This window comes from Marmota flaviventris, chromosome 9 (assembly GCF_047511675.1).
Source record: "Marmota flaviventris isolate mMarFla1 chromosome 9, mMarFla1.hap1, whole genome shotgun sequence".
Lineage (NCBI taxonomy): Eukaryota > Metazoa > Chordata > Mammalia > Rodentia > Sciuridae > Marmota > Marmota flaviventris.
The window spans coordinates 129,556,016-129,567,641 of record NC_092506.1 but is presented as its reverse complement, the minus strand read 5'-3'; the positions used below and the strand labels follow the sequence as shown (position 1 = coordinate 129,567,641).

General features: G+C 49.6%; 1 pseudogene; it reads left to right on the top strand.

Annotated features, from left to right (window-relative positions):
• Positions 1-247: 247 nt before the first annotated feature.
• On the top strand, positions 248-11,227 carry LOC139707156 (protein transport protein Sec61 subunit alpha-like; annotated as a pseudogene).
• Positions 11,228-11,626: the final 399 nt, after the last annotated feature.

The following is an 11,626-nucleotide window of genomic DNA, read 5'->3' as shown; positions in this document are numbered from 1 at the left end:
ATGAGACTCACCTTTCAGGACTCTGCTTGGTGCATGGTTTGGTTTCTTCACTTTTTGGGGGGAGGTTGTCTGTTGGAGACTAAACCCAGAACATCATGCATGCTCGGCAAGTGCTTCCCCATGGAGCTGTGTCTCCAGCCCACCTTGGCCTTTCTTGGTGATCAGAGAAAGTGTCTCTGGGACTCTATTTTTAATGACTTACTGGGAAACTTCATGTCCTCTGATTCTACCTCTTCTGCAGATCCAGTTGAAGGAGAAGGTGCTGTGGAGAGCCATCCCCCTTTTCATCTTCTTAGTCTCCAGTAAGGTCAATCCGGTCTCCTGTGCTGTTGTTGGGGCAAGGGGGAGAGGGGGAAACCATGTGCCACTCCTTTGGTTTCTACTTGTTTCCATATCCTTTGTTTGGTATTATGGCCTCGGATTCTGTGGACCCTTTCTACTGGATGTGAGGGATTCTGGCCTCCAACAGAGGGAGGCTCAGACTCACTCTGCCTCTTCTCTGCTGGACCAGCACCATTTAGTTGAATTACAGCCTTTCTGTGGAGCTCAGAGAATGGGCAGCTCTGTGGCCTGGAAAGTCTGCATGTGCCATGTCAAATAGCCTGATCAACGGTGCATTCAGCCTGGGCAACACCATCTTCTTTAGAATTGGGTTTGAATGCAATACAAAACCTGGAAGAGCAAGATAAGTCTCTGCTTGAGAATTTCTGAAAACTTAAAAAAACTAGAGTGTTTGAAATCCCTGAAATGAGATGGTGAGTCCACATGGAATACTCTCTAGAACTCTCTATTGGTTTCTCAGCTGCATCTTTTTCATATCTACAGGTGAAATATATGGATCAAAACCACGAGTGACAGTGGAGGGTCGAATCTAACCAGTCACCTGTGGGTCTAGAAACGATTTTCTTGTGTATATTGATGGTGCATTTGATGGACACGGTTTAAAAATGGGGTTCCAAAGAGGTTCCAGTCACTCAGAATCAGAGCTCATCTGAACATTATGGAAAGGGAAGGTTGATTCCCAACTAGATCCAAATGTGCCAGCCCCATCTGCAGACTCAGGAAATGATTGGAATGTTCTCCAGTTTTATGAACTGATGAAGGACGGGCCTCTCTGTCCTCTGTCCAGCCAGAATAGATCTGTCCATTGGGGTGGGAATGCAGCAGGCTCTTGAGGGGTATGTGACTTTCCAAACAGAATGACATGGGGTCTGGTGGGCTCGACAGAGGGACTCAGTTGTGTTCTTATCTTTGGTTTTTGGGGGGTTATGCTATAATTGCTGCCAGCAACCTGAAGCCCATCCAATGTGGAGAAGGGGTCACATTCAATTCTGTAGGTTCATTTTATTAAATAATATCTTGCTTTCTTGAGCTCACAGGGGCTTTGTGGCTGCCCATTTCCTTAGACACACTCATGGAGCTGGGTATCTCTGCAATGGTCACCTTGGGCCTCATCATGCAACTCTTGGCTTGCGCCAAGATGATTGAAGTGGGTGACACCCCAAAAGACCAAGCCCTCTTCAACGGGAGCCCAGAAGTTTAAGAAAGATCATGGGTATATTTCTGGTGTCTAGTTGAAAATTTGAATTGGCTCTAAAATTGGGGGCATTAAAACAGCCCAGTTTGGCCTGTGTGCTTTGCCTGCCGACCCTGTAGGTGCTCCATGGCCTGTTAGTGAGAGAGCACTTCTGGGAGGTGCTGGGTATGGGGGAAGGCCAGGCAGGGCAGGGGAGGGCAGGAATGCCCCAGAGGATGCACTTGAAGGATCAGTGCATGGAGGTCACCCCTTCACCAGCCATGATTTCCGTACCTCACAAAGGAGGTGACATCTACTTCAGAGCTGTCATAAGAATTCAATGAAAGCCAGATGCTGTGGAGTATGCCTCTAATTACAGCAGCTTTGGAGGCTGAGGCAGAAGGATCACTATTTGGAGGCCAACCTCAGCAACTTAGTGAGGCCCTAAGCAACTCAATGAGACCCTGTTTCTAAATAAAATAAAAAAATGGCTGGGGATGAGACTCAGGGGTGAAGCACGTCTGCTCAGTCCTCAGTATCAAAAAAAAAGGATTAAATTAAATAATCACTCTCACAGTGCCTAACACATGGTAGTTATTTAGCAAGTGCTATTTTTCTTCTGTATTTAAAAGGATTTAATGAGCAAAAAGGTGATCCTCTCAGTCCAGCTCTGCTGTTGGCTATTTTTTTTTTTTTTGATGTGGAAGAAATTTAGATAATAGTTCTGGAGTCTCAGTTTCTACATGCTGTTAAACTAGGTTAAGAGTATTGGCTGTATCAAATGATAGGCAGCCCCAATAATGGGGACCAGCCTCAGAGTCAGCCAAGCCTAGCCTCTGGTAACTGGAATGTGCTATTTAGAAAACAATATTTACAATTTTCTACTCTGCTATATTCCATACAGCATGTCTTAGAGATCTTAAGTTAGTAGGTTAAATAATTCAGTGAGAAATCCATCTAACTTAAATTGTGAGTTTCAGACACAAATCAAGATTGTAGAATATATTTATGTATTAATGCATTAATCATTAATGAATTAAGTAATGCATTATTAAATATTAAGTAATGCATTTATTATTCAATGCCTTAAATTAATGCATTATCCTTCTAAAGCACTAATAAGTGGTTTTCTTTTTTTAATTTTTATTTTTGACATTTTAAAATATACTTGGCTTAGTGCAGTGGTGCGCGCCTCTTATTCCAGCAGTTCGGGAGGCTGATCCTGGAGGATTGTGAGTCAAAGCCAGCCTCAGCAACAGCGAGGCCCTAAGCAGCTCAGTGAGACTCTGTCTCTAAATAAAACCAAAATAGGGCTGGGGATGAGGTTCTGAGGTTGAGTGCCCCTGAGTACAATCCCCAGTACCAAAATCAAAACAAACAAACAAAAAATTTGCATTATTTTTCTAAAGCCCAAATTGGGTGTTTTTTTTTCTCTTTCTCTCTTTGTTTTTAATATTTTTTTTTTTGCAGACCTGAAAATGGAACTCAGTGCCTCTACCACTGAGCTACAGCCCCAGAAGTTTTCTCCTTACCCTTGACAATTTTTTAAAAATGTTTTTCCATATTAAGTATTCAAGATCATTTTTTTAAAAAAAGAATTTAGGATGACTGGTCTAAAGTTTAGTAAAGCACTTGCCTACCATCCGAAAGGCCCTAGGTTCAATCCCTAAAGCCACAATAAAAGATGAAAGGTGCTTTCACTAGAAAGCCTGAGTTCTCATGCGCTTTGATGTGTGACAGTTGGACACTCCTCACCAAGGTTCCCGTGGGCAGTGTCAGTATTTGTCATCTGTGTTCCTGCCACACTCTGCTCAAGATTTTCTTAGGACCCTAGTGTTTGGCATGATGTCACCATCGGCCAGTCCATTATGGATGTGATGACAGGCATGGACAGGGACTCCCTCAAAGATGGGTTCTGGGATCTGCCTTCTGATCACCACTCAGGTGAACCCCCACTCTCACCCCGCTTCCTGAGTGACCCTGTCATCCCTCTTCCTCCTCATCAGTACTCAGCCAGAGCTGGGGCCAGGCCAGGCTCAGGGCTGGGCTCAAGGCTAAACACTGGCCTGAGCAGGGTAAGGCCCTGGGTTGGAGGCTGGTCACCGCCCAAAAAGAAATCAATCAAATAAAGACACTGCACCCATCTACAACGAGAAATATTGAAATCAATAAAGGCATGCTGTCCACCTGCAAACCCCAAAACAATTAAGAAACAAAAAAAAAATATTGGGGCTGGGGCTCAGGGGTAGAGGCTCACCTGGCATATGTGAGGCCTTGGGCTCCATCCTCAGCACCCCATAAAAATAAAATAAAGATGTTGTGTCCACCTCCAACTAAAAAATAGATTTAAATAAATAAAAGAGAATCAAAAGACCCTGGCTTTGGCTTCTGAATTCCCGTGAGGCTGATTGAGAAGGGTCTCCTATTTGGCCCTCATAGCAGAGAACCCTGACATTGAAGATGGAAGGAACCAGGGCGCTGGGGCCAGTAACGCAGAGTCCACTTTTATTAATTAATTTATTTTAATTCTGCAGTTTTTTGTGGTGGGCTTGATCGTCCTCCTTTTGGATGAGCTTCATTATAAAGGGCACGGCCTGGGCTGTGGCTTTTCCCTCTCCATCTCAAGCAACATCTGTGAAACCATCCTGGGGAAGGCCTTCAACCCCACCACCATCAAAACCGACCAAGGTAAGGGCCTGCCCCCCTTTGGGTACCTCTGCAGGAAGTTTTCATGTATGCAGAGTATTCTTCTGTGGGAAAATGACTGTTTCAGAATCATTTCTTCTGAATTTTCAGTGTGCAAATGTTTAAAATTATAGCTGAGTGCAGAGGCTCAAGCCTGTCATCCCAGCAGCTCAGGAGGCCAAGGCAGGAGGATCACAAATTGGAGGTCAGCCTCAGCAACTTAGTGAGGCCCTAAGCAACTCAGTGAGACCCTGTCTCTAAATAAAATAGAAAAAGGGCTGGGGACATGGCTCAGAGGTTAAGTGATCCTGAGTTAAATCCCTAGTACCAAATAATAATAATAATAATAATAATAATAATAATAATAATAATAATAACAACAACAACAACAATAACAACAACAACACTTACAATCAAAATGATATCTAAACTTTCATGTCTTATAAGAATATTTCAAGGACAGTTAACATGCCACAGAGTAATCCTGCCTCAAATTTCTTAGCAGGAACCTGCACTGCAAGGAAGAAGTGTTGATTTTAGCCAATTGTCTTCTGGTGGACATTTCAGTCCTTTCTCAGTCACAGTTAGCATCGAAGTGAATATCCTTGGGCAATCATCTGCACATATTTTAGCAGTTGTTCTTAGTGAATAAGATTCTAAAAATGACATTTCTACACCAAACCACTTGTTCAGTCAAGGAGCAGTTAGTTCGATGATTACAAGTTCAAGGACAGCCTTGGCAAATGAGACCCTGTCTCAAAACAGTTATGGGTAGAATGACTGTTGCTGGGTTCACCCTGCAGTATTGCCAATTTGGGGAGGAAGGCACTGGGGATTGAACTCAGGGACAGTTAACCCCTGAGCCCCGTCCCCAACCCTCTTTTGCATTTTACTCAGAGACAGGGTCTCGCTGAGTTGCTTAGAGCCCCAATTTGGCTGAGGTTAGCCTCCAATTTGCAATCCTCCTGCCTTAGCCTTCAGAGCCACTGGAATTACAGGCAGGCACCATGACACCTGGCTTACGAATCTTAATAAAATAAAAATTGAAAAACATGTGAGACTTCTTAGGAGAGGGAAATTGACTTTTTTTCTTTTCTTTTTCTTTTGGCCTCTGATCCCTGAATCTTTTTTTTGCTGGGAAGTCTCTCATGGAAAATATTTGTGTGCATTTTCGTGTTTTCTTGGAATTGAATGTGGAGCTGGTTCTTGGCTTCTAGTGCCACGTCATCAAATTGAGGAAACTGCAGATGAGTCCCTGCAGGGTGCCTGAGAGATCCCATGGGAAAGACTGGACCTCAGGTAGGAGGGTCGGGAACACTTACAGAAGAGTAGGCAAAGGTGACACCAGACTCTTCCTAGAATTTCAGAAAATCTAAGGTGAATTGAGGATCTGGGGGTGCAAAGCAGCTGGACCCCAGCTGTGGATGTGGTTGTGAAATCTGGGTAGGAGTTAGGGAGTCTGCCAAGACCTCCTGGCTTTTGGGAGGGCTGCCTTCAAAAAGAGTGGGAGCAGTGGTGGCCACAGGGGACCAGTCAGTGAAGGCTTGGGCTGTGGCAGCCAGCCAGAGGATCACTTTGCTCTGGAGCAGGATGGTGAGTGAGGGGACAGTTTTTGAAGGAATGATTTGCTGTCCCTGGGAGACAGGCTGAGAAAATGGTGGCACAGCCATCCAGCCTGAGCCAGCCAGTGTGACATCAGAGTGAGGGCCTTAGGACTTAGTGAGAGATGAAGGCAACAGACAACCAAGACATGGAGGTGGCTGCCCTTGGAAACCTCCGGAACCTGGCTGGGGCAGAGGGTCTACCTGGGGGGCTTTGAGTGGTGCTGTAAGAAGCCAAAATGGTGGAGCCACAGGGACACCACCAGGATGGGCAAGAAGAGGGTGGAGCAGGCACAGGTAGCTTGCAGCTGGAAGGGTCTCCTGTTACCAGGAGTGCCACCACGGCTCAGCTTGCAACCTGGAAAGTGGGGTGTGGAAGGGCCCCTAGGGTGGAGAGTGCAGTTGGTCATTCTTCTCTGAGGTGGGGGACAGTCCAGGCTTGGAGGGAGATGGAGACATCACATGGCTTTCGCCCCCCGGGTGACACTAGCACATGAAACAACCCAGTTCCCAGAGACAAGGGGGTAGTGATTTGCAAGAAATGACCACATTAAACATTCAGAATGCTCGTAAGGCCCTCACCCTGCCACTGCTGTCACCCACCTTTCATTCCAGACACTTGTCAGGCAGGTACTGTAAAGCACCAGGCTCTTCTGTGGGTGCTAAGAATACAAAGGGATATAACATAAGATGTGTGAGCGTCAGTGTCATCCCAGGGTCCCGGGTCAGAGTAGAGAAGAGAAGGAAGATGGGGCGACTGGGGAAGAGTCTTACGGGTCCATCTAGAGAACCTGGCAGGTGCAAAGGCCCTGGGGCAGAGATGAGCTTGTGTGTTGAGGGTCAGTGCATGGCTCAGTGGAGCAAGCGAGGAGAGTTCTGAGAGGTCACTGGTGGCAAGAGAAACCAGGACAAGTCCCTGGGATTGCTGAACTTTCTCCTTTACAAAATGCTCAAGCTTTCATGTCTCCAGATTTTTGACCACAGAGACATAAGCTATTGTCCCACACAGCGAGGCAGCAGGGAGAGCGGCTGTCAGAAGACCACTACAGGGATGCCAGGGGGCCAGGGAAAGCTAGGACAGCATTTCTGTCACAGACATCCCGTCCATGTGGTCTACAGGACAGATGGCCCATCTGAGTGGCCGTCCAGAAGGTGATGCAAGTCCTGCTGTCCCAACTCTGGGGTGACAGGAAAATGCTGTCCCAGGGAGAGACTGGGACATCTGAGTCCCCAGCCATTAGCCACTCTGCCCACGAAAGCCATGTCTAGGGAAGCACCAACCTGTCAGCAGGGGCCATGGTGACAGTGTTTCCCACTGTGCTTTTGTCCTAAAGTCAGTCTCATGCCATTTCTGAAGTGCTCAGAACTTGGCGCCCTGTGCTTCAGTGTTCCTGGTCAGTGTGTTGCCTATTCCTCAGGCCAGGCACCTTTCTGCCTGTTGCTAAGGCTGAGGCAGGAGCATCTCAACTTGGAGGCCAGCCTTAGCTACAGCAAGGCTTCAGCAACTCAGCAAGATGCTGTCTGTGAATGAAATACAAATAGGCTGGGGGTGTGGTTCAGTGGCCTAGGGCCCCTGGGTTCCATCCCTGGTGCCAAAAAAATCCAGACCGTGACCCCGTGACTGTGGGTGCCGTGAGTCTCCTGGCTGAGTCTCCTGGCTGATTTTGTTCTCCTGCCTCTGCTTTGGCCAGGAGGAGGCCTAAGACCCAGCAGAGTCCAGCCCCTTGTTCTTCCCTTCACATTTGTGTCCTCCTCTGCCAACAGGCATGGAATTGGAGGGTGCCATCGTTGCACTGTTCCATCTCTGGGCCACGCACACAGACAAAGACTGAGCCCTTAGAGAGGCTTTCTCCTGCCAGAATCTCCCCGACCTCATGAACCTCATTGCCTCCATCTTTGCCTTGCTGTGGTCATCCATTTCCAAGTGAGTCCAGCGTGAGCACAGGAAGTCTGCATTTCTTTTTCTTTATTTTTTGGTACCAGGGAAGGAACCCATGGGCACTTAACCCCTGAGCCCCATCCCCAGCTCTTTTTATATTTTATTTAGAGACATAGTCTCACTAAGTTGCTGAGGCTGGCCTCCAAAATTTGCAGTCCTCCTGCCTCAGCCTCCAGAGCTGCTGGTGATGACAGGCCTGTGCCACTGTCTCTGGCTTCATTATAATTTCTTTTTCTTTTTTTTTTTTTTCCCGTTTAGATACAAATGGCCATAAAGTGGACTTTAGTACATTTGAAGCCAGTTTTTCTGCGTTTTTTTCTGTGTGTGCCCCAAGCACAGTGGGAGTGAGGGAAGGGGCAGGTGCTCTCCAGCACTGTCAGAAGTCGGGTCCCCAGAGCTGGTGCCACCTTTCGTGCCTCTGGCCTTTGTCCTCAGGGCTTCCGGGTTGACCTGCCCATCAAGACTGTGCACTACCAGGGCCAGTACCACACCTACCCAATTGAGCTCTTCTTCATCTTCAACGTCCTGATGGTGCTGCAGTCCACCCTGGTCCCCACCTCTACATCATCTCCCAGATGCTGTCAGGCCACTTCAGTGGGCACCTGCTTGTCAGCCTGTTGGGCACCTGGTGTGTCAGTCAAATGTTCCTGGGGAGCCTCTCCTGGCCACAGAGTGGGTGGTGCTGCTCAGCATTTGTGCGTCTTGCTCCTGACCAAATGTCTCATGCACAGATCTCCTCCCCTGTGTCCTTTCCCAAATTCTGTGCAGGACATTTTTTGTAACAGGGACTGAACCCAGGGGAACTTGACCCCTGAGCCCTGTTCAACCCCCATTTAGAGCCAGGGTCTCACTGAGCTGCTTAGGGCCTTTCTAAGAGACCGAGGCTGGCCTCCAACTTGCCATCGTCCTGCCTCAGCCTCCTGAGCTTGGGGTGATAGGTGTGTGTCACTGTGCCTGGCTGCAATCACAGTTTTGGTCTGCTCTGGGTTCATCTCGAAGCTCAGGTTCAGTAAACTCAGCATCCCAGACCTTCTGTTCCTTCTTCCCAGGACACATCTTCTGGAGGCCCTGCCTGTGCCTACCCAGTTGGTAGTCTGTGTTACTACCTGTCTCCACTGGAGTCCTTTGGCTCCATGTTGGAGGACCCTGTCCATGTGGTAGTGTACCTCATGTTCATGCTGGGCTCCTGTGCCTTGTTTTCTGAGACCTGGGTTGAGGTCTCGGGCTCCTCTGCCAATGACATAAGTATAAACGGAGGTTCTTAAAGTGTCACTTGGCTTGTTGCTTTGTCACAGTGGTGGTTTGTGACATGCAGATGGGCCACCCACCTTGGTTAGACAGTTCAGAGCATTAAGGACAGATGGACAAAGCTCAGCCATCAGTAGCAGGTCTGAGAACCTGAAGCCAGAGTGGAAAACCACATCTTGTCTGGTCTTCTCCTTATGACACCTTGTTGGTCCAGGGACACTTAACACTTGAGCCACCTCCCAGCACTTGCTAAATTTCATATGGAGACAGTGTCTCGCTGAGCTGCTCAGGGCCTTGTTAAGTGGCTGAGGCTGGCCTCCAACTTGCAATCCTCCTGCCTCAGACTCCCAAGCTGCTGGAATGACAGGGGTGCACCCCCAGCACTTAGGGCATTTTTAAAGTCCATGTAAAGATGTAGAGCTGCAGAAAGAGCCCTTTCAGTGTCCAGCAGCTCGAGATCTTTCCCTCCAAACACATCTATGAGCACATCCTCTGCTCTGGGCATCATGCATGTGTCCAAGCAGCTGAAGGAACAGCATAGGGTGATGCGGGGCCACCGGGAGACATCCTGGTGCATGAGCTCAACCGGTGAGTGTAGTACCCACCCCCAGTCAGCATGTGCAGCACCCAGGCCTCGAGCACTGGTGGGCCTTGGGGTCTCCAGTGTCCATGGGTCTTATTCTCGGATCACAGGGTAGGCAAGGTCCCTGTGTCATTGGATATTTATGAACCTGCTAAGTGCTGGATGCTGGGGACATGCAATAAGATGCCTGGCGCCCTCAGCAGGGAGCCAGGAGCATGCAGCCTGGTGACGCAGCATGGGGCTCTGTAGAGGTGGTTCCGGCAGCAGGGGACCCTCACCTCTGCTCATGCTGGTGGGATGCTGCCCTAGGCATCCAGGAGCAGGTGCCCAGGCTCTGAGCACAGAGTGGGGCTCCAGATGGACCTGAGCTGAAGCACCGGGCTCTGTGGGATACACCTGAAGGCCAAGGCAGGAGGATGGCAAGGTGGAGGCCAACATCAGCAAATTGGTGAGGCCCTAAGCAACTCAATGAGACCCTGTCTCTAAATAAAAGACAAAAAAAGGGCTGGGGATGGGGCTCAGGGGTGGAGCACCCCTGGGTTTAATCCCCATGACCGAAAAAAGACAGATGGTTGATGTGGCTTAGAGGCTAGCAGAGCGTCAGAGTTTGAAGTGATGTTTGAAGCGGGAAGGTCAGTTCCACCAGACAAGACCACAGCAGAGAGGAATCCAGAGACCAGCTGAGCCACAGCCAGGTGACCTGTGTGGCCGTCACCTTGGGGTGGAGAGAACGGAGGGTGGGAGAGGCCCCAGGGTGCAGGTGCCCAGGGCAGGAGGAGTGCCCGCTGCAGCTTCACCTCGTCCTGGATTGAGGGCTGCCCCCAGCCTCCCTGGTTCCCTCTGCCATTTTCTTAGCTCTTCCTGTGCCACTTGGCAGCAGCCACAGTGAGAAGGGCTGTGTCTACAAAGTCAGGTGACAGCCCAGGTTGTCCTGTGGGCTCTCACTTGGTGACCTTTCCTGAAAGAAGCAATGACAGAAAAAGCCACAGTTGCAAATTCTAGGTTGCTTTCGAGTCCTTGGTAGGGACAGTGGCCATTTCAAGAGTCATGTCCGAGTCCCTCAACCCCCTTACTGAGGACCAAACCCAGGGTTACTTGGCCCCTAAGCCATGTCCCCAGCCCTTTTTTAAAAAATTTTATTTAGAGACAGGGTCTCACTGAGCTGCTTAGGGCCTTGGATAGTAGCTGAGGCTAGCCTCCAACTTGTGATCCTCCTGCCTCAGCCTCCCAAGTTACTGGGGTGACAGGTGTGGACCACTGCATCTGGCAGCCTTTCAGTTTGGACTAGTAGCAGTCCCCTAGCAGGGACTAGGTCCCGTAGCATTAGTGGGGCACACAGGGTTGTTAGCAGATGATGCTTCAGGGAGGTGGTGGGGCCTCCTGAGGTTCTGGTCTCAATCATGGGCAAGACTGATGGCCAGTTTGGGGGCTCTGTGGTGGCCCAGGGCTGACCACCTGCCCTACCCCAGATACATCCCCATGGTGGCGGCCTCTGGGAGACTGTGCCTTGGGGCCTTTCGGTCATGGCTGCCTTCCTGGGCACCATCTCCTTGGGGACGGGGATCCTGTTGGTGGTAACCAACATCTCCCAGTCCTTTGAGATCTTCATCAAGGAGCCGAGCGAGGTGGGCAGTATGGGCACCCTGCTTTTCTGAGAGCCATGCCTACCCAAGGACCAGGGAGGAGGCTCAGCAGTGCCTCGGAAGGCAGTGGTGGCCGGGGGCAGCGGTGCTGCAGCACATGGGGACATCGTCATCTGGCTGACATCTGCCCCTCCTCTGCACCGTGGGGCGGCCACCCTCGGCGGGGCTTCTCTCCTCCTTCTGGCTTTGGCAGCTGCAGCCGTGACAGGGACGGGGAGTGCTGTCCCCATTTTCTGTCTGACTTTGGTTTTGGCCTCCTCTCCCACCTTCAGTGATGTGTGCAGCCACCGTGGCATCTCTGGTCCCCACAAAGGTGGCTTTTTGACTCTGCTTGGCAGCACAAAATCTCTATGTGTGGCCTTAGGGTGGTCGCACCTCCTCTGGGGACATGGACAGCGTCACCAGCTTGTC